This window comes from Pinus tabuliformis, chromosome 1_1 (genome assembly GCF_031772625.1).
Source record: "Pinus tabuliformis cultivar Carrire ecotype Pingquan chromosome 1_1, CPIR1, whole genome shotgun sequence".
Classification (NCBI taxonomy): domain Eukaryota; kingdom Viridiplantae; phylum Streptophyta; class Pinopsida; order Pinales; family Pinaceae; genus Pinus; species Pinus tabuliformis.
In genome coordinates, this window is record NC_142297.1 from 252,514,812 (window position 1) to 252,538,242 (window position 23,431).

At 33.1% G+C, this 23,431-nt stretch overlaps 1 long non-coding RNA gene across 1 annotated transcript; it reads left to right on the plus strand.

The window, feature by feature from the left end:
- Positions 1-20,027: 20,027 nt before the first annotated feature.
- LOC149212462 (uncharacterized) lies at positions 20,028-21,078 on the plus strand. Its single transcript, XR_016250236.1, has 2 exons — positions 20,028-20,432; positions 20,525-21,078. It is a non-coding gene; the product is annotated as an uncharacterized LOC149212462 (long non-coding RNA).
- Positions 21,079-23,431: the final 2,353 nt, after the last annotated feature.

Genomic DNA, 23,431 nt, shown 5'->3' on the forward strand with positions numbered 1-23,431 from the left:
GATAAAACTTGGACATATTGATTTTTCAAAGTGTCCAAATTTAAAAGAGTATCTCATTTCTTTACAAAATTTAATACAAACACACTTACAAACATGATAATTGTATCTTCATTTAACTCGAGAATTAAATATCAGTAATATTATATTTCTTGCGATATATGTAATTATTAGTCCAATTAAAAATAAGATTGATTGTAAGTATGAACATAAGTATGCAATAAAATAAATATCATAACATTATTTTCATTATGTTATTTATTAGAATTAATTATTAAATATATTCTATATGTTTAATTTTACCATAAAATATGAAAATATTTTGTATCTAAAATAGTGAATTAAAATAACTTAAATAAATAAATAAAAAATTATCACAATAATATATGAATTTTTTTCTATATTTAAATTTTTTACATAAAAATATTTAAAATTTTAATATAAAATTTTATATGATTTTGAAATTATTTATAATTTTCAGGATTTGGTATTTGAATATTAATAAATTTGTTTTATTCATAGGACGTTGTAGATGAATCATTGGAAAATTGACTAGTATTTAAGTGTGACTTTTTGGAATATTTTTCGATTTATTTTTCGATCTAATTTGTTTAGAATCTCGGAGGGCTTCATTGACATCACAAGTTTGACAGGTGAACTCTTCACAATCGAAGTGGAGTTGTCTATAATGCGACTTTTTGGAGATTCCGGTGACGGAATCCGGCAGAAGAAATTGAGGTTAAATCTTGATTTGTTGCAGTTAAAATGGTTTTTTTACTGCATATTTGGATTCAGCGCCCTGAAAAACCCCTGGGACGCTTTGATTGTGCAGAAACTAGCTATCAAACTTGCGATTCCAATAAATTGCTGCCGGATTTTGACCGGAAAAACCCACCGGAAAGGCTTCCAAAAAGTCTCATTATAGACAACTGCAATCGAAGTGCCCCACGGGTTTTTGAGGGTGCTGAATCCATACATGCAGTAAAAAAATTCAGTTTAAACAACACAAATCAAGATTTGGCCACAAATTGTTTGGTCAGAAAGTCAAAAGAGTCACACTTAAAAACTGCTACCTTGTAAAATTACATTAATAATAAAAATTGAGATTAAGACAACGTTGTAGGATTTGAAATTTAATAAATAGATATGAGTATTAATAAATTTGATATTGTTATATTATATGATTTGAAAATGAACCATTATAAAATTATATTAATAAAAGTTGGGAGTAATGTAATACAATTTATTGAATCTACTGATGGATTCAATTACAACACTATCTGCATGGTTGGCTTTCGATAATAAGGATGTGAAAACATCATTTATGGTTGACTCACAATGGTTGCATTTAGTTCTTGTCTCAAATAACATTTAAAATTCATTCATATAAAAAATAAAGTTACAAAACTACATTAGGGGAAATCACAATTTCATTGTTTATAATATGCGATGGAAGCCATTTCATTGGTCCTTTGAGACAACCTTTTCGATTTTCACTCAATACCAATCCAACTCTATATTCCCAGCAATGTGTGTTAACTTTTTCTTACTAAATCTATTATAATAATCTAATGAAAATATTCAAATAAAGTGATGCATATGTAGCCACATGCATGAAATCTTGTTGTGAAAGAATGGATGGATGGAACGCATGGATCCTTTGTGAAATTTTAGGGCTTTGAAGTGGAGACTCAAATCATCCTCACTCAAGAAGAAAAATGGAAGAGGAATAAATGGATCCTTTGTGAAATTTTAGGGTTTTGAAGTGGAGACTTAAATCATCCTCACACAAGAAGAAAAATGGAAGAGGAGCATGTGACAATGACATGGATGAGATGTTTCCTTCATTACTACATTTTATATTTCTATTCTTATATTAGATATACAATTTATTGAATCTATTGAAGGATTCAATTACAACGCTATTTGCATGGTTGGATTTAGATAATAAGGATATGAAAACATCATTTATGGTTGACTCACAATGGTTGCATTTAGTTCTTGTCTCAAAGAACATTTAAAAGTTGGTTTCCTTAACTATATAAAGTTATTTTTCAATGACATTAATGGGGTTAACAATATATGCATTGGTGGGCACCAATATATGACACCATAAACAATTTGTAAAAGGTCATAGCATTATTGTAACAATTGGAAATTTACATATTGTTCAAATTATCACAAAAATTGTAAAAATAATTTATTCCATGGATATTAGTGTTCATCTATGGGTTGTTTATCATCAAAAGGATTTAATTACAGGCTTTAATGATTCTATTTGAATAATAAGGATGTGACAACATCATTTATGGTTGTCTTACAATGGTTGCATGTAGTTATTGTCTGAAAGAATATTCAAAATTTTATTTAGATAACTATATAGTGCGTCTTTTTAATGACATTGATGGGGTTAGAAATATATGCATTGGTGGGAACCAATATATGACATCATAACCAATTTGCAAAAGGTTGTAAAATTTTGTAACCACGGAAAATTCACATATTGTTCAAATTATCATAATAACTTTAATCATAACTTATTCCATGGATATTCGTGTTCATCTATGTGTTTCTTATCGTCAAAAATAACCTTGTGCCAATTTCATTAACATGTATTTTAACCTCTTATCTATATTGAAAAGTAGTTTGTATTATGTTCACACAATTGTTTTTGAGAGGTTTTACAGTGGGTTGATAACTCAATTTGTCATATGATTTCAAGAGATGCACTTCTTTTCTTTTAAAGTGAAGTTGTTGGCACTAGGCCAACCCATAGGCATACTCACTTAAGAGTTCATAGGGTTGAAGGCAATACATCAATATTCATAGGCAGAAAGTCATTACAACAACATTTATGAAGGCCTTATAGCTCGTCATGTCAAGTGGAAAAGATCCCAATTGACATCTCTCTCTCTCACACAAATTTTTTGGAGACACATTATGCCCTAGAAAAATGACTTTATGCCAAGTGAGGAAGACCGCAATTGACCTCCACTCTCTCTCTCCTACTCTCACACAAACTTTTTGGAGACACATTATAACCTAGAAAAATGATTTCAACATAAAATTTGTTGTCTTTAAATTTATTATAATAGTATTAATCTTATTCTCATTATATTTTTTATTCATTTAAGTTAAGAAAATTTATATGTGATTCAAATTTAAACATTTGATCTTATTTTATTTCTTCTCACTCTCAACTACTCTCACACAAAATATTTAGAGACACAGTATACCCTATAAAAATGACTTCAACTTGAAATTTGTTGTATCTAAATTTATTTCGATAAAATCAACCTTATTCTCATTATATTTTTGATTCATTTAAGAAAATTTATATGTGGTCCAACTTTAATCAATTGATCTTATTTTATTTCTTTTCACTATCCAATGAATATTAAATAACAAAGAAGCAACAAAGACATGTCCTTACATTCAATATCTAAATGCTTATATTTATACAGAATTAAAATTTCATGATAATATAAATCCATTTCAATTTTAAGTATATTAAATAACTTATTGAAACTCTTATTTAAATAGGATATTGTCAATGTGGTTAAATATTTTACTAGTAGTTGATCTTATTTTATTTCTTCTCACTATCCAATGAATTTTAAATAACAAGGAATTTATAAAGACATGTCCTTACATTTAATATCTAAATGCTTATATTTATACAAAATTAAATTTTCATGATAATAAAAATCCATTTCAACTTTAAGTATATTAAATAACTTAATGAAACTCTTATCTCAATAGGATATTGTCAATGTGGTTAAATATTTGACTAGTTTTGTGTTGGAAAGGATTACATTATAACCCACTTGGAAGAAGAATTATATTCCAAGTTTACAAATTTACTAATGGTAGCATCAATAAATATGGGGAACCATATCACAAATGTGGGAAACCATATCTTAATTTCCCCTAACATATTTTCTTGGGTTGAAAAATATCAACAAGTACCTTACATATAGATGACATATATACTATAGATGACATAAATGTAAAGTACTATCGATGTCATCTATAGATGACATAATGTGAACATCGATGTCATCTATTTATATATGTGCGGAGAAGAACTTTTAAAAGTTACTAAGAAATTTTATTTGGAAAAAAAATTATTAATCACAAAAAAAAAAACTAGAAAATTAAATTTTGAAAAGGCTTATCAAACATAAAATACTTTTTTTAATATATTAAAAAAAAATTAAAATAATCTTATAGTAATTTCATTTTTAATCATTATAAGTATATATCTAGCATATCTAATTCATAGTAATAAGAAGTTCTTGGGGTTGTAAATGCAAAGATAAAAGCATGTTCTTATTTTAGCAATGTTGATTTTGTTTTTTACATTAGTCAAAATATTTAGATATTTTTTATCTTCTAGATTAGGGTTGACCACTTTCTTTATCACATCATAATTTTTTTTAGATTTAGTTGTAATTACATTTTTAATATTATCATCATTTTGTGGAATAACTTTTTTTATTTCTCAATTACTTAGCCATGTCTTAGCATAATTATGTCAATGTGTTGTTTTCTTTGGAGTTTGAAGCTATTTTGTGAAGCTTCTTGTTGTTAGTGGTATTTACCTTGCTCTTGTTATTAGATACCTAGTGAGAACAATTATGATTGGCACAAATGTGGGAAACCATATCTTAATTCCCCTTACAAGGGTTTTCTTGGGTAAATAAATCTCAAGGAGTTAATTCACCCTACAAGGGTTTTCTTGGGTAAATAAATCTCAAGGAATTACTTACCTATTGTCATGAATGTTAATTAACATTATGTCGTACAATGCCTTCTTTTTATTCTTCGATAACTTAGCCATGTCTTGGCATAATTATGTCAATGTGTTGTTTTGGTTGGAGTTTGAAACTATTTTGGGAAGCTTCTTTTTGTCCATGTTATTTACCTTGTTCATGTTATTAGATACTTAGTAAGCACAATTATGATTCACACAAATGTGGGAAACCATATCTTAATTTCCCCTACAAAGTTTTTCTTGAGTAAAAAATATCTTAAGGACTTATTTACCTATTGTCATGATGTATTTAAGGTGCTACATTAGTTTACAAAAAAATGTTTCCCATATGTCATTTATCTATATATATAGAAAATAACTTTTAATATTTACCAGAAACATTATTAGAAAAAAAAAAAATTATTAATAGCAACAAAAAAAATTCAAACAACACATAAAAAAGACTTTTAATATATTTAAAAAAATAAATTAAAAAAAAATTGATAATATTTTATTTTTTATTATTATAAATATATATAAATTCATAATAATAAAAAGTGTTATTATTAATTCAAGTGCATATTTTATAATATTAATATAATATAAATATATTAATAAATAAATTAAATATTATTAAATTAAATAAATTATTTTCTTATTTTATAATTAAAAGTTAATTTGGAAAATTGTTTAATTCAAAATCATTAATATGTAGTTTAATTCAAATTATTAATTAATATATATAATTATTTCCTTACTCAAACTTACCTACCCATAATACAAATGATATGAGCTATTGTTTTTAATATTAAAAAATAAAACTAAAATGAAATGCAGATGATTAACTAAATTTTTGTTTTCAAAAAGCTTCTTTGAACTTGTGAAAAAAATATATATAGGTAAAAATAAAATTAAAATAACTTTCTATCTTATGACTTTAAAAATGAGCTTAAAACTAAGCCTAAACTCACTGCACTTAGAAATAAATAGCTTCCTCACCAAGATAGTAAGTCCCACACATGCTACAAATGAAATTAACCTAAATAGCTTCCTCACCAAGATAGTAATTCCCGCAACGACAGCCAATAAAATTAACATAAATAGCTTCCTCATCAAGATAGTAAGCCCTGCACCTGCTACCAATGAAATTAACATTCCCTGATGTATCCATGAATGATTAATTTTTTTTAAATGATAAACAATGTTATTAAAACATAATAACTTTGTCAACCTCATCGAACTTTTCACGACAAAAATAGAAAAATGATTCTCCAAATACCAAAATAGCGATAAGGACCAAAGGGTTTTTTCAGATTCATGCAGCTTAGTTCATTTCCTGGAAACGATGAACAAAATACTTAGAAAACCTTCGTTCATCTCAGGGAAACAGTGAACAAAATACTTAGAAAATTGTTCGTCTTCTACGTATCCTTTTGCACCTACGATTTGCACCCTCAAACTACCCATGTAACTTGTACTGGTCAGAAGGAGCGCCTGCTGTGTTTCAATCCAATTCATTAATGAAAATCACAAATTTATGATGCACTGATTTACTTATAAAAGAACATAAGGTAAAATCAAACTTGAGGTAAAATCAAACTTGAGGCAGTTTTCTCCCGGCCAGACCATATTTGTGACGATGTACTCTATTTATTCGACGAGTGAAAGCTCTGATCTACTTGAGTTTCTAAAAAATTAAGAGGGCAACCTTAGGGGTGCCTTTCTCATTCTACAACGAGTCGTCCTGGTCGAGAGAGCAATCGTGCGAGCTGGCTCTTGGCTTGGAGGTAAGCAGGCTCCCCTTTCTCTAATCACTACATGGTCTGCAGTTCGTTCACAGTCCCAGCATCTCCTTCCCATGTGATTCGAGACTGGAACCCATGACCAAGGACAAGCGGTTCGAAGCTGGGTGCCGTAGGTGCGAACGTCTCACTCCCGTCTGTGGGAGAATTACGAGCGGTGGTCAAGTAATGGAATAACCAGCGCGCCCAATTTCAAATTTTAAAATTCAAATCCTTGATGCATGTATGGTATGGGATGAAGGGGTCACATGGACGACTGACAACATCACATGTATGGTATGGGATGAAGGCAAATGCTATTTCATACCCTATGTCGTTTCGATGGGCATCAATACAAACAACGATGGCATCATGCATATCTCCATCATTATGCAATCAGAATCTGTTAGCCGGAGAACGGAGGCGATGTCAGAACCCGTCTCCCAAGACTGTCCTTAGACTCTGTTAAGAGAGCATTTACTATGCTATAGTCCATGAAATAGCACTTTCCGTTTCCATATATGCCCAGTTTCCGTATATGCGCACATCTTCCGTATATGCCCAGTTTCCTTATATGCGCACATCTTCCGTATATGCCCAGTTTCCGTATATGCGCACATCTTCCGTATATGCCCAATTTCCGTATATGCACACATCTTCCGTATATGCCCAGTTTCCGTATATGCCCAGTTTTCATACATGCACACATCCTCCGTATATGCCTAGTTTCCGTATATGCGCACATCTTCCGTATATGGCCAGTTTCTGTATATGCGCACATCTTCCGTATATGCCCAGTTTCCGTATATGCGCACATCTTCCGTATATGCCCAGTTTCCGTATATGCACACATCTTCCGTATATGCCCAGTTTCCGTATATGCACACATCTTCCGTATATGCCCAGTTTCCGTATATGCGCACATCTTCCGTATATGCCCAGTTTCCGTATATGCGCACATCTTCCGTATATGCCCAGTTTCCGTATATGCACACATCTTCCGTATATGCCCAGTTTCCGTATATGCGCACATCTTCCGTATATGCCCAGTTTCCGTATATGTGCACATCTTCCGTATATGCCCAGTTTCCGTATATTCCCAGTTTCCGTATATGCACACATCTTCCGTATATGCCCAGTTTCTGTATATGCGCACATCTTCCGTATATGCCCAGTTTCTGTATATGCGCACATCTTCCGTATATGCCTAGTTTCCGTATATGCACACATCTTCCGTATATGCCCAGTTTCCATATGCACATCTTCCGTATATGCCCAGTTTCCGTATATGCGCACATCTTCCGTATATGCCCACATCTTCCGTATATGCCCAGTTTCCGTATATGCCCACATCTTACGTATATGCCCAGTTTCCGTATATGCACATCTTCCGTATATGCCCAGTTTCCGTATATGCACACATCTTCCGTATATGCCCAGTTTCCGTATATGCGCACATCTTCCGTATATGCCCAGTTTCCGTATATGCACACATATTCCGTATATGCCCAGTTTCCGTATATGCACACATCTTCCGTATATGCCCAGTTTCCGTATATGCACACATCTTCCGTATATGCACATCTTCCGTATATGCCCAGTTTCCGTATATGCACACATCTTCCGTATATGCCCAGTTTCCGTATATGCGCACATCTTCCGTATATGCCCAGTTTCCGTATATGCGCACATCTTCCGTATATGCCCAGTTTCCGTATATGCCCAGTTTCCGTATATGCGCACATCTTGCGCATATCTTCTGTATATGCACAGATTCCATATACAGAAATTGCGCATTTACGGAAACTGGGCATATACAGAAGATGTGCGCATATACTGAAACTGTGCATATACGGAAGACATGCGCATGTCTTCCATATATGCCCAGTTTCCGTATATGCCCAATTTCCGTATATGCGCATATCTTTCGTATATGCACAGCTTTAGTATATGCGCACATCTTCCGTATATGCGCAATTTCTGTATATGGAATCTGTGCATATACGGAAGATATGCGTATGTCTTCTGTATATGCCAAATTTCCGTATATGCCCAGTTTCCGTATATGCGCAATTTCTGTATATGGAAACTGTGCATATACGGAAGATATGCGCACATCTTCCGTATATGCCCAATTTCCATATACAGAAATTGCGCATATACGGAAACTGGGCATATACGGAAATTGGGCATATACGGAAAACATGCGCATATCTTCCATATATGCACAGTTTCCATAACTTTGTACTTCCTTACTATTTCAATTGTAGTTTTATTTTGGTAATCTTAATATTCCCTCTTCTCCAATCACACCCTTAACCCCATAAAACAAAAAAAAATCAATAAAGGTTAAAGAGGTTAAATAACAAGTACATGTTTATTAAATGGGTTGATTCTCACATGTAAAATCTATGGAATATGAACATAAACTATAAACTATAATTCATATGTAAAGAAATATATGAATCAACCCACATGTACGGAAACTGGGCATATACGGAAGGTGTGTGCATATACGGAAACTGGGCATATACGAAAACTGGGCATATACGGAAGATGTGCGCATATATGGAAACTGGGCATATACGGAAGATGTGCGCATATACGGAAACTGGGCATATACGGAAGATGTGCGCATATACGGAAACTGGGCATATACGGAAGATGTGCGCATATACGGAAACTGGGCATATACGGAAGATGTGCGCATATACGGAAACTGGGCATATACGGAAGATGTGCGCATATACGGAAACTGGGCATATACGGAGGATGTGCGCATATACGGAAACTGGGCATATACGGAGGATGTGTGCATATACGGAAACTGGGCATATACGGAAGATGTGTGCATATACGGAAACTGGGCATATACGGAAGATGTGCGCATATACGGAAACTGGGCATATACGGAAGATGTGCGCATATACGGAAACTGGGCATATACGGAAGATGTGCGCATATACGGAAACTGGGCATATACGGAAGATGTGAGCATATACGGAAGATGTGCGCATATACGGAAACTGGGCATATATGGAAGATGTGCGCATATACGGAAACTGGGCATATACGGAAGATGTGCGCATATAGGGAAACTGGGCATATACGGAAGATGTGCGCATATACGGAAACTGGGCATATACGGAAGATGTCCGCATATACGGAAACTGGGCATATACGGAAGATCTGGGCATATACGGAAACTGGGCATATACGGAAGATGTGCGCATATACGGAAACTGGGCATATACGGAAGATCTGGGCATATACGGAAACTGGGCATATACGGAAGATGTGTGCATATACGGAAACTGGGCATATACAGAAGATGTGTGCATATACGAAAACTGGGCATATACAGAAGATGTGCGCATATACGGAAACTGGGCATATACGGAAGATGTGCACATATACAGAAACTGGGCATATACGGAAGATGTGTGCATATACGGAAACTGGGCGTATACAGAAACTGGGCATAATTCCTATTCCTATTCCTATTCCTTTGATATAAATTTAATTAATAAAATTCGCTATTTCATTCCCATTCCCTTCCTTCAATGATACTATTTATGAAAATAACGTTTAACGTACAAATCTTAGCCAAAATTAGGGTTAGTGGTTTTAAATTAATGTTGTTCTCAATAACGCATATCTTGAAAGAAAAGAGGGCAGGCATAACTGGCCGCAACCCACTTTAACGTGTAAAATTCATGTTCGGTGCAAAAATTCGTGTAGGATGGATGAATTTTGAAGGCATAATGCATAAAAGCACGGAAGAGAAAAGAAAGAAATAAAATTATTTTAATTTTTACGAGGTGAAATATAGTTTATTAGATACATTTTTTTTTTTTAATCGAAGCGTCTTTCTTGCTCAGGAAATCGAACTGTAGATTGAATAACTTCTTGACTGTTGCAGCAATGGATGAATGCTCAAACTGAGACGATGGATATGGTCTGTTAGCCCCATGTACCACTACAACAACAATTTATTTAATATAATATCCCCGGGAAATATGTTTAGAGCGTCCAAATTGGTGGTATGGGTTGAAATAGCATGGAAAGATTTGTTGGCTTTTCCCACATTATCAATCAACGATTGGTTTCCCTTGATACCCTTTAATACTATTATCAGTGGAGGTTCCCAGCCGCCACCCAGTTTGCATTAGAATCCCTGAGGAGGCTCGAAAGGACCCTAATTGGAAACTTAATGAAATGGATGCAGACGGTTTCCCTGGTAAAACCCTGCACCTAGCAATCACCCCAGCAGAAAGCAGTCAGACGCAACACATGGAAGAAGAACCGGATAGCATTGATTTGGGAGGACTTGACATCTTCGAGCTTGAGCAAGCATGTAGAAAGAAATACTACGACAAGATTCAAGAACATCAACTCAGTACACTAGAAGTCATCATCTCCAGGGCTTACCAGCAACAACAACTGGGCATACAATCGGGCAGTCAATGGGATGGCAGCTTCCTTCCTAAAGACTCCAAAAAATGCGGAAGAAAGACGGATCTTCAAAGAACTATTGCAATAGGGAAAATCCTGGTAGACTCAGGCAGATATGCTAAGCTGACAAAGTATTACAAGGCCACCACTAATAGTGAATCATGAAGCTCACCTCATGGAATTTAAGAGGACTCAATAGCCCCGGGAAACTCAGGATGATAAAAAACATGATAAAGCAAGAGCAGCCCCAGATCTTCTTTTTGCAGGAAACGAAATGTAATAGTAACACACTTGGAAACATCCTCTCCAGAGCATGGCCGGGTTGTCATACGGTCGCAGTGGAAATAATGCGTATCCCACTCAAATGATCCTTAAGAGACGAGTGTATTTGTCATTACCTTTCCTATCAGGGCAGAAAATCTTGAGAAGAGATCTAATCCCTCATACAAAATCATTATGCAAAATTATATGACTTGGAATTTCATGTCAAACAATCATGATAGGTGATCTAACCACCAATACAAAATCTTAGTACAAAATTAGATTTCAGTTACTGAACGCGTTCATACGATTTTAAATGTACAGTACGTCATGTGAGACGACAAAATCCAAGCCCGCTTGAAATTCGTACAATTTTCTTTATAATGGTAATGTGGGGTGGTAGTTATTGTTTTTTCCATTTGTTTTTTTCGCGTATATGAGTATCTTCCATATATGCTCATATCTTCCGTATATGTGCAATTTTCATATATATGTATCTTCTGTATATGCATATATCTTTCATATATGCACAACTTTCGTATATGCGTAGCTTCCGTATATGCGTATCTTCCGTATATGCACAACTTCCGTATATACGATAGTTGCGCATATACAGAAATACGCATATATGAAAGTTGCGCATATACAAATATGTGCATATACGGAAGCTACGCATATACGAAAGATATGCACATATACATAAGATACTCATATATGTAAGTTGCACATATACGGAAGATATGCACATATAAAAAAGCTGCACATATGCGAAAGTTGTGCATATATGGAAGATATATGCATATATGAAAGATACACATATATAAAAGATGTGTGTATATATGGAAGATATGCACATATACGAAATTTGCGCATATATGTGTATATGCGTATCATTCGTATATGTGCATATCTTCCTTATATGCGCAACTTCCATATGTGCTTATCTTCCCTATATGCGCATATCTTTTGTAAATGCACAACTTTTTGACATGCACATATACGGAAGAAGTGCATATATGGAAGTTGTGCATATACGGAAGAAGCGCATATATAGAAGTTGTGCATATACAAAAAACATGTGCATATACAAAAAATGTGCATATACAAAATATTTTCATATATGGAAGTCACACAACTTCTATATATGCACATCTTTTGTATCACATATCTTCCATATATGCATATGATACCACCCGCCACTGGAGAAATGTTGAGGTGTCGTTCAATCCTCTCCATTCTCTGGTCCAAGATGCCCATACGGTTCTCGTGTCAGTCCAAGATAGTCTATCCCAGTAAAAAATTAATATTCCAGTAAAGTTCTATAGTTTACATGTATTGGTCGAATCGTCTAATTGTGTGTCCTATATCTGGGATCCAATAAGCCCATTCTATCATAATCTCAGTGTCTGAGAGAGTAGTTCTATGAGAGGATGCTTCTCCCTCAGATCAAGAGATTTCTTCCTAAACATTGGCTGGTGTAATCTCCGAGAAGTGAATAATTACATTTTCTCAACTTGGTGGATCATCCACATTTTTATTGTTCACAGTTCTTCTTGGACTCCTTACAAGTTTTCCAAACACAATGATTATGATTTCTCAAAAAAATCAATGTATTTTGGTCGTTGGTAGATGAAGAAGTATCCATACTATCACTTTACATTATTCTAACTTCCTCTCATTAGTAAACCACTTTACACAATACAAATTTAGAAATTTCCCCTTCCTCACACTAAAGAAAAGTTTGGAAACATGCATTATGTTGCTAAAAAACAAAATTTTCCTTGAAGTGATTATGTTATAACACTAGAAAGGTTAGAATGATACACTATGTCACAACCAAAGGAATTTTAGATGGGTATAAACTATGTCACAGTAAATGAAATATTGTCATAATGTGATCTTCACAGTGATGAGACATGTTACAGTAATGAACATATTGCAGTGATGCAATATGTCACAAGGAAGGTTCTTGAAAGTTTGATGTATCACATAGAATGATATATTCCCATGATGCAACATGTTGTGACAAAGGAAATTTTGGAGCGATGTGTTATATAGTGGCTAACAACATTTTATCTCTAATACACATCCCACTATAATGTATAAAAGTTTGATGTCTCACCTATACAAAATCTTTAATGCAACATGATATGTGGCACAAATAAAACTTTTGGAGTTACGTGGTTTTCATAACCAAAGGTGTTTTAGGTGCAATATGCACTATTTGGTGAAGTTGGAATTTTTTAAGAAGTTTGATGTCTTTGATGGAAAGAAACATTGGTACAATGCAATATGTCAATGCAAGCAAACATTTGAAGGGATGTTATATGTCACAACCATATACTATTTACATTTGGTATATTCAAAGGGTGTTCTTGTGGAAAATTTTGAAAAAATAAACACACTCTATACTATATATTTGAAGACAAAATCCTATTGTTCGATCCACATTGGACATTCAAGTAGCAAACCCTTAATAACTCGATAAACTCCTAAATTTTGAACTCAAAATCTATAACAAAAAAAACATTAAGCAAATGGTTTCCCCAATTAAACTTGATACTATCCTTACAATACAAAATTGTAGGTTTAAATAAATAATTTAATTTAAAAATTAATAGAGGATTGATAACCAAATCAAACAAAACTTGGAATTGTCTCAAGGAATACAATGCCAATATTGGGCCAAGACCAAAAATTTAGTTTTGTGAGTGCGCTTAATAAATGCTGACAAACTAGGAGTCAAGAGTGATTTGACTTCCACTAAGAGGTATGATAGTACCGACTTGAAGAAGTACACTTTCATTTTCAATCAAAGAGAGCACAATCACTATCTACTGAGGATGTCCTTACACTATCACTGGGAACTGTTTAATCACTATCAGTGGGACTTGTGCAACCATTGTTGATAAGGATTTCACAATCATTGTGAACAAGAATTTTGTAGTGACTGTGAGCAATGGTTGCACAACATTGTCACTATGAAGTGCAATTAGCCTATCTTGAAAATTTTCTTGTGAAGACATCAAGAGTTGGGCATGTGAAAGCAAGTAGTCTGACACTTATAATTCCTAAAGGAAGACTTAAACACTTAAACAACATGAATGAGCATGACCTTAATAGCTTAAAATGAAAGATGACAGGATCACAAGGAGCCTCCAAAATTTGAAGGTAGGAAATTTTTTTGAGAGGGATTATAGCAACTACAACATAAAAGAAAAGAAAAAATTTGCTAATTTTTTTATATTAAGATTTGATTTTTGAGCATTTAATGTTCCAACCTACAGCAATTCAATTTGAATATGTTGTTAATGTTTTAATTCCTAAAAAAAATTGAATTATATGTTTTCTACTATTAAGAAATTGTTTCTAATATCAGTATGTTATAAACTATAGAAGAATCTAAATTATAAAAAAAAAAAATGTATATTTAATGGGAAAGAGGATATATGTGTGTATGTGTGTGTGTTTTAATTTACTTTTTTACAATTTTTGTTTTTTGTATTTTCATAAATGTTTAATAAATAATTAAATTAAATATATTAACAAATTTTAACATTTCACATTATTTCAAAATGTTTAAACTTTTATATTTTAAAATCCTATGTTAATGTAACTTTATATGTCTAGCTAGATTCATTTTAAATTCATATTATAAAACAAATTTATTCAAATTTTATGATCTATATTATTGTTTTCCTATATAATTTAAAATACTTATATTTTTATCTTTTTAAATATTATCTTAATATAATTTTATTTTCTGGAAAAAAAATATTTTAAATTCTTATAATAAATCAAATTCATTAATTTAAATTTTAAAATTATTTAATAAAACAAACTCATTAATAGTAAAACCCACGACATTATGTTATGCCAAACATTAATCTCAATTTTAAAATTATATGATAAAACAAATTCATTAACGTTGAAACCCCAACATTACATTACTCCCAACTTTTATTAATATAATTTTATAATGGTTCATTTTCAAATCATATAATATAACAATATCAAATTTATTAATACTCATATCTATTTATTAAATTTCAAATCCTACAACGTTGTCTTAATCTCAATTTTTATTATTAATGTAATTTTACAAGGTAGCAGTTTTTAAGTGTGACTCTTTTTACTTTCTGACCAAACAATTTGTGGCCAAATCTTGATTTGTGTTGTTTAAACTGAATTTTTTTACTGCATGTATGGATTCAGCACCCTCAAAAACCCGTGGGGCACTTCGATTGCAGTTGTCTATAATGAGACTTTTTGGAAGCCTTTCCGGTGGGTTTTTCCGGTCAAAATCCGGCAGCAATTTATTGGAATCGCAAGTTTGATAGCTAGTTTCTGCACAATCAAAGCGTCCCAGGGGTTTTTCAGGGCGCTGAATCCAAATATGCAGTAAAAAAACCATTTTAACTGCAACAAATCAAGATTTAACCTCAATTTCTTCCGCTGGATTCCGTCACCGGAATCTCCAAAAAGTCGCATTATAGACAACTCCACTTCGATTGTGAAGAGTTCACCTGTCAAACTTGTGATTTCAATGAAGCCCTCCGAGATTCTAAACAAATTAGATCGAAAAATAAATCGAAAAGTATTCCAAAAAGTCACACTTAAATACTAGTCAATTTTCCAATGATTCATCTACAACGTCCTATGAATAAAACAAATTTATTAATATTCAAATACCAAATCCTGAAAATTATAAATAATTTCAAAATCATATAAAATTTTATATTAAAATTTTAAATCTTTTTAAGTAAAAAATTTAAATATAGAAAAAAATTCATATATTATTGTGATAATTTTTTATTTATTTATTTAAGTTATTTTAATTCACTATTTTAGATACAAAATATTTTCATATTTTATGGTAAAATTAAACATATAGAATATATTTAATAATTAATTCTAATAAATAACATAATGAAAATAATGTTATGATATTTATTTTATTGCATACTTATGTTCATACTTACAATCCATCTTATTTTTAATTGGACTAATAATTACATATATCGCAAGAAATATAATATTACTGATATTTAATTCTCGAGTTAAATGAAGATACAATTATCATGTTTGTAAGTGTGTTTGTATTAAATTTTGTAAAGAAATGAGATACTCTTTTAAATTTGGACACTTTGAAAAATCAATATGTCCAAGTTTTATCAAGCTTCCAAAAACATTTGGAAGCTTATGCAAATCCAGGAAACTACGCAAATTACTATGTTGTAGTTTCTTTAAATTAACAACGCACTGTGGAATTGGACTCAATATGTTATTAAATCATGAAAATTTTAGAAAAACACATAATAAAAATACCTTGTATTATCTATACTTTCATATTAAAAATAAAACAAACTTTACCTTATATACATTTACATTTAATTTAAATTTCAAAAATAAAATATATTTGTATTTAATTTAAATTTCAAAAATAAAATTTTAACGCAAATTAATTAATAGTAAAAAGATAAATCATTAACTTCAATAAAAATTAATAACCACCTTCATTATTAAATATTATAATAATATTTTAAATCACTTAAACAAAATGCACAATTGATGAAATTTCATCTCCATACACACTAATTTAATCATTATCTTAGCTCAAGTTATCCTTGAGCCCATAGTCAAACCTCACATCATGAGATAAGAAAAATAAACTAGTCAAGGCCTTGGGATTTCTTCGATGGCTCATCTCAACAGGGGGAATATATGGAGGGGCCATACTCTATCTCAATGAAAATCATTCTTTCAACCTGAAGAGTGGTTTGAGTCATGGAAGAAACAATTTAGTAGAACTTTTTAACTTAAAGCTTCTCTTCATTTTTACCTTACAAAAAGGGTGCCGACACTTGCATGCTTTTGGGGACTCTTTGGTGGTAGTTTACTGGTTTAATTAGATTGATATTTGTCACATGCACACACTTATCCTCATTGTCGAGGAAATTTTGACGATCAAAAGACTGTTTGATTTTATCTCTCGTCATCACATCTACAGGGAAAGGAACATTTTTTCCTGATCTCCTTTCCAAGGAGGGCTTGGACTAGACTCAGAGGGTATGGAAATTCTATGACAGATGAAAAATGAGCACTATGAGTATTATCATAGACCATTTGTGGATGTCGTTTCTACAGATGCAAACATGAATTAATGGCGACATGCTTGATTTTTGGTTCTTTTTTGCTTCAACTATTCCTTTCTATGTATGAGATAGCCACATGTTTTTATCTTGGAAGGTAACAAACTATGTTGATTTATTTCTTCTAGGGGCATGTTTATATATCCAGTTTTATAAAATGGACTTTATTATTATTATTATTATTATTATTATTATTATTATTAACACAAACTTGTCACGAGATTGTAGTCTATTTTTGATATCCTTATCAGACACTTATAACATGTAATTTTCATCTTTTATTAATGGAAATGACTAATTTTCCTTTGGGAAAAAAATTAAAAAATAATAATAATAAATTTACAAAGATCATGCAACCAAATAAATTGAAAATAAATTTCATCTTTCAAATTTATTCCATTGTTGTAAAATAAATCTATTTCTTTTAAATTTATAATTTAATTTACTATTTAAATAGAAAATTTGTTTTCTTTAAACCCTAAAAAAAATATAAATTTATCATATTCAAACATTAAAAATATATTAAAAAATAACATATATTAAAAATAAATAAATATTTATTATTACTCTCAACATCATAGACATTATAGTCCTAATCCTAAGGTTTGAACATTATAAATAGGCATTATGCTTCATTCATTTCCTCCCTCGACTTTTCGAGAGAGCAAATGTTACATCCTAAAAAAGTCTAACCATATTAATCTTTAGAGCAAATGTTACATCCTAAAAAAGTCTAACCACATTAATCTTTAAATATGTTTGCACTAAAGTGAAGAAAAACACTACATTTAATATCAAAAATATTGCATTCTTGTAAAACATTGTTCGTTAAGATCCTTTTATTCGGATAAACTAATCAAAGAATAATTCATTCCATATTTAAACTAATCAAAGAATAATTCATTCCATATTTAGAGAGAAAGACACCACATTCACTGTTAAATCATTTTTAAACTAAAGCCAAGGAAAACACCGTATTTAATAACAAAAATATTGCATGCTGGTAAAACATTGTTCCTTCGGTTCCTTTTTGTTAAGGCGCTCTCTATATTTGTAAAGACTAAGAGATTTTGTTACCCTGCGATATGTGCTCTCTGAAATCTTTCCTAATGGTCCAAAATTTAGAACATTGCTAATACTACTAATTGAGTCATGCTTTGTAAACTAATTTATAGATTGAATACACGCAAAAACACTAAAGCACATGAACTCATTGCATGATTGGACCAGGCAAAATTTAGAACATTGTTACTAATACTACTGCACAAGAATACTCTGACACCGACCCGTCACCTCTAAATGGACCAACAATTGAGTCATGCACTCATTGAACTCATTGAATGATTGGACCAGGCAACTTCCTGTGCAAGCTATTGCAGATACAAAACTGGGCACTGTAACTTCAAGGAACATCATGTCCGATTCGTATGAAACAAAAGCAACGTTGGTGGATGTAGGTACGGTTTTCGCATTCTGAATTCAGCGAGCGAGAGAATTCCTCGTCCAAATGCTTGTGAAATTAAACAGAAGAGGCTCTCAAAAGATTTCTAACAAACCCTTCATGTCCAACCTCCTCACGTTTCCTGTAAATTGATTAGTTTATGCCATTCACATGACTCGAATAACAACATTAAGTTGGAAAACAAACCAAAAAGACATTCAGAAATGGTAACGAATGAAGTCAAAATAATAATGGAAAAAGGCTGTGAAAACTAAACCCTATTCGTTTACCTGTAGCTCCGCCAATTCCCAGCGATTTGTTCGTGGCTTCGTGCTGTGCAGGTCGAGTAAATCCTGATGATGCAGGGCAAGCAACTAAGTTTGGGAAAATGGCAAGAATTCAAACAGCAGGAGGTCGAGCCCTTTCGCTGCACCCTCCGGGCATCGCCGTAGCAATTGAAGGATGGCGTATATTCCGATCACACATTGGTTAAGGGTAATTGCTCATAGAAATTCAAATTTCATTTGGGCGGGTTTTCAAATTCAAATTCAAACGAGTGACACATTAAATGCTTATGTTATATATCTTGTATCGTATACAATAGCGTTTCGACCGTCTCACGGTGGTAGAGGCAGAAGCGTAGGAAATTCGTCGTCGGCACTGTGATGCCCATCCATGCCGCATGGTCCGTATTTGGATGCAGGGTATGGTAACCATGGTAACCAATACAAACAACGATGGCATCATGCATATCTCCATCACTATGCAATCGGAATCTGTTAGCCGGAGAACGGAGGCGATGTCAGAACCCGTCTCCCAAGACTGTCCTTAGACTCTTTTAAGAGAGCATTTGCTATGATATAGTCCATGAAATAGCACTTGCCGTATGACCCATGGACATCTGTACGAAAATTTTATACGGACGGCGCTGGCGGGTATAAAGTCAAAACGAAATCAGTTGTGCAGGTGGCCACGTAATGGGTTACGCACATGATTCATTTAACATATATTACATGATGAATTTATGCATTAAATGGAAAACCAATCAATGATTCTCGATCTTAAATGAATTATGATGTTCGCTAATTATTTGATTATTCTCTTGAATTATAATGTTGTAAAGTTAATGGGGTCGCATATCCCCAGGGGCGGTCTAGTGATCTGGACCGCCCCTCCCATGCTGCAACCATGTACCAAGTACTATGCTACGTGGGCCTGCGCATTCATATCTCGATCTGATTCCAACATTTGTCTTTCATCCGAGCGTCCACCTACCTAGGGTTCAATCCAACAGTGTTAATCGGATCTGCAGTTTTGGTACCCAACTTTGCCCCCACATTTGGTTTGGCGGTTCATTTCAGTCTGTAGAGTTAGGGTTCCTCATTAGAGCGCGACAAAGGAGGGTTTGTGGTTTCCCTGGCTTCACAGCCACAGGACTTCCTCTTTGCAACACATATTTCTTAAAGATTTTTACACTATGGCTTATGCTCAGCAAGGAATTAACAAGACGAGTGAATTCCGCAGTTCAATGGGACGGGGGTTGCTTTGCTACATGATATGAGAGAGAGAAACCCTAAACTCAAAATCAGGTAAACTCTGAATGCAGGGCTTCGAGGTTTTCCTCCCTTGGTTCCTTGTAATCACAACATTTAACATTTTTCTTGGTTGGTTCGCCTTACAGGTTTCAAGCTCAGCTACTTCGAGTAATTCCCGACCGACAGGTAAGATTTCCAATTGAACCTGTTTCTAGTGCGTTCAATCCAGCCGTTTTCCTACTAAAATCTGCCACCGTATGTTTGCAAGTGAGTACCTCTATGAAGTCGACTCTTTCTTGCAACGGGTCAAGTGGTGCTTCTTTGGTTAAACTCTCGCTTTTCCACAGGGGCTCTCTTATATTTTCAGTTAAGTCTACTTCAGCAGTCTCTGGTACAAAAGGATCACATTTGAGTGAATAATATGAAAGGCAGAATTTTCATTAAGGTTATATGTCTTCATGTGTTGTTTTCTCGGCACGACTGGGTTCTGTTACATTAATTCAACAGAAAAATGCATGCGTTCCACCCACTTGGGTTGGGGTTTGCCTTCCTTTGCATCTGATGTATCATTTTAGCCCTGACTGGGCCAACCCAAGTGGTTATATTTTGTTTACAAGTGATTAAGAATTATCCTGTAATGAACCCATATTGGGTATGTTGTTGTGGCTACGCAAAAATTAACAAGTTCTTCTTTTAGTTACTTCGTAGATACATGTTCGGTAATTACCTTGTTTCGGTTATGTTTTCTAAGTATTCTGACCTGTGAGTTATTTTTGGTTGTGGTTATGCACATGTATATATAGTTATCTATCATTATAATAAATGTTTTTTTTTCCTTGTTTCAATTACTTACGGTTAGCCATGTCTCGTTCTTTATCAAACTCTAGATTTTTAATTTATCATACTCTAGATTTTTAATAAATAATATGTTACACTGTCAACGGGAACTGGTCGGTACTCCATTAACTCATAAATAATTTTCTCTTTTTTATCGACTTGCAGAATAATGATCATTTAACAGACAAACAATGTGTGTATTTACCACGTTAACTGGATTATCTAGATTGTATTTTTTTTAAAACTAAAAGCTACAGTAAATAATTTACAGAGCCCCACTAATATTTAATTTCAAGAATTCATTGGATTGTATAGCAGTTTTTTTTACTTTTGAACGGTCATTGGGTTTCGATTGGTCCAACTCCCAGATAGCTTCTACAGGAATTCATTAACCCCCTTTTCGATTTTTGTTTCCCTATACATATTTGGGTACTAATTCCTAATTGGCCATTCCACTATAGATAAATCATAGTCACTTACTCTATCGAAGTCATAGTTCAAATGTTTAAGGTGTCCTTGCACCAGAAATGGTTGAGTTAATTTTCCTATTCAACACTTCAACACTTCCAGCAAGTTCATTGTCATGAGTCTAGTATCAGATTCTAAAGAGGCAAGTTCATTGTCATGAGTCCAGTATCAGATTTGAAAGAGGTAACTAGTTTTTATTTGTAAATTAAGTCAAGCTATCATTCATCACAGTCACTTCTTGTCAAGCAAACATAATTTATGCAAATCTACTAAATTGGTCTCTTATCCATTGTCATCATTAAAAAATTATTAAAATTATTAAAACCTTTCTGAAAGAAATTACAAAATGATGCAATACTTATCTGAGTTTATCCTTTAATTATGGTTATAGAATCCACCGAGGATACCAGTCCAACCAACCACGAGTCCAGACTTCCCTTGAGCTTCCTCCTTCCTCACAGATTAAGAGAATATAGGGCTTCCCCTCTAAACCTCAATACTACACAGTCCAGTTCAATGTTAATACTAGGAAGCTTCCAGAAGGTTCCACTAGCTCTATGTCTAGCTTAAGAACTCTTTGTGTTGACAACGTTTTGTCTCATTTTTCATCCACAACGTCCTCTGTTGATTTTTCTCTTCCTCTCTCCTCTTTTCCTTTTTCCAAGGAAGAGTACAAGTGTTAGGTCCCTATACTACTAGTGTAACCCCTTATTTTACACCCCTTATTATTATTAGTGCAACTCCTTTATTGTATTATTGTGCTCGTATAGTCCCCATGTTATTATTGTGCCCCTACAATATTATTGTTGTAGGCTATGATTGTATTGGGATCCTTTAGACTCCTATATATAGAAAGGAGGCCTTGCCATTTGTATCATCCAAGAATCATTCATTTGTGTAATGTAAAGGAGGTTTTCCCCTCAAAGACACTGATTTTGAAGTTGTTGATCTATCTTTTCTTCTATTTTGTGAGCTGGTTGCATAACATTTGGTATTAGAGCTTTCGATTTTAGGGTTTCGCTGCTTCAAAAATGTCATCGTGGAATTTTAGCTATAATTTTGTTTCTAATAAGTTTCAGAAGCTAAAATTAAAACCCATTTGAGCCGAAATCTTGATGAACCTCATGATCGAATTTCAGATCTTGTCTTGCTATATTTTCAGAGATATGATCCAAGGAAGTTAGGGTTTTCGCAGGCTCCCAAATTATATCTCAAACAGGGGACTTGGGGAAAATTGTCAAAACTTTCTCTCTGAGCATTAGATTGAAATTTCGTAAAATGTTATAAAAAATAGATGGACTGCAGTTTTCTGTGCATAATTTTCAAGTCCAAAGGTAAAAAAGACACGTGGCACTTTGTACAAGTTCGCTACTGAACTAATTTATAATCAGGGCATCATGGGATATTTAGAAACTTTCTAGGAGAATTCAATCTTAATCATACTTGTGGAGTTGGAAAGAGGACTCAGAGGATTACCATAAGACGAAATTTTAGGCTTTGGAGATCCGAAATTACAGTGGTACAACAGATTCAATATCGAGCTCCTACAAAGCGGAAAAAAGTTGTGTAGTCTTTTTAAAATTTTGCATAGGTTTGGTTTGAAAAATTAGTTTGAAGTAATTCAAAGGGCATTGTGAAGCATGATTATCATTAATTGATGTTCTGAAGAAAGAAAATGGAAACACCTAGTAAGCAACTTGAAAGCTTTATCATGGCTCATGAAAAAGAAGAAGAAATGCAACATGATA